Consider the following 1342-nt stretch of genomic DNA (forward strand, 5'->3'; position numbering starts at 1 on the left):
ATATGAAAGTATTTTTTTTTTAGTCTGAATAAGAGTGTATGCTAAATGCTAGTAATGTCATGTAATGAGTTTACTACTGTATTGTGTGTTTCAGTCTCTCTGTGCAGGTAACTGTATAGAGTCCTTACCATCACATGCTTCAGCTGAAAATGGCTCAACGGTAAAGGGGAAAAGGCGGGTATTAAATCCTATATTACCAGCATGACTGCGAAGCCCAACATAGTCGAGATCAAAGTGAAAGGAGCAAAGGAGCATGCCTATATCTGGGTTTCTTTATCAAAGTTCCATTCATCCATCAACATCAAAGGCCAGACATTCTGGAATCTAATTTAAATGAAAATTTTCCTTGTTAGCATACAGAGCATAAGCCTACAAACAAATATAAATAAATAAATAAATAAAAATGATCCTTGCTATCTCTTTGGCATGACCAAAACAGCCTAAGAGTGGCAGCCTAAGATCACTGTTCTCAGGTCCTGACTGTGTAAATGTAAATGCAAACGCATTGACAAACATGGAGCAGACTGAAAATCATAGGCCGTTTTGCACACTTCATGTTATTTGCCATAGTCTAGTGACAAATACAGGCAAAACTGTCATGAGTTCAGGTGGCTCACGACCATGGGCATACAGACAGCGATAGAGTATTCTTCTGAGTGAAATGGGAAAAAAATATATATTGGTTTAAGGTATTTCTTAAAGCTGCTATTCAACAGAAGACTTTTGCCATTCTAAACTTCTGACGAGCTCCTGCTTTCATGACTTCTGGGCAATTATCTGAGCCTTTGATTCCGATGACACAGGAGATTTAAAAATCAGACTGCGGTTTTGGTTAGATCACACTATAATGAGCACTGGGCTATGTTCTAGTTCATTGTAATGTTAAGAGGACCGTGTGAGATTTTCCTTTTGAGTGCCACTCTCTGGTGCCAACCCTGCAACTCAGCCTCCGCAGGAACGATCGGGGGTTTTTTTTTTTTTAAAAGGAATACACAAAAAAAGAGACACTTTTCCCCTTTCATCTTCCCAAGAACCCCACAAGAGAAAGTTCTTTACGAGAGAAATAAGTCTCCTTTATCACGGTGTTGTTATTTTCTCCTTTGGAAACGCCTCCACTCTGGACTGCCTGGAGGGACGGGGGGGGGGGGGGGGGGGGGGGGTGCTGTGAGTTGACCGCCCCATGCTCCTCACTCACACAAGCCCTGCAGGTCACACGTGTCATAGACATCACTCGCCATGTGATGAGTTTCCACAGCTGCGCAGAGGAGGTCACAGCCGGTGGAATGCATCTCTCCTCTTTGAGGGAGGGAAGTGGGGGAGGGGGGGGGGGAGGAGGGGGGAC

The sequence above is a fragment of the Anguilla anguilla genome, chromosome 15, assembly GCF_013347855.1.
Source record: "Anguilla anguilla isolate fAngAng1 chromosome 15, fAngAng1.pri, whole genome shotgun sequence".
NCBI lineage: Eukaryota > Metazoa > Chordata > Actinopteri > Anguilliformes > Anguillidae > Anguilla > Anguilla anguilla.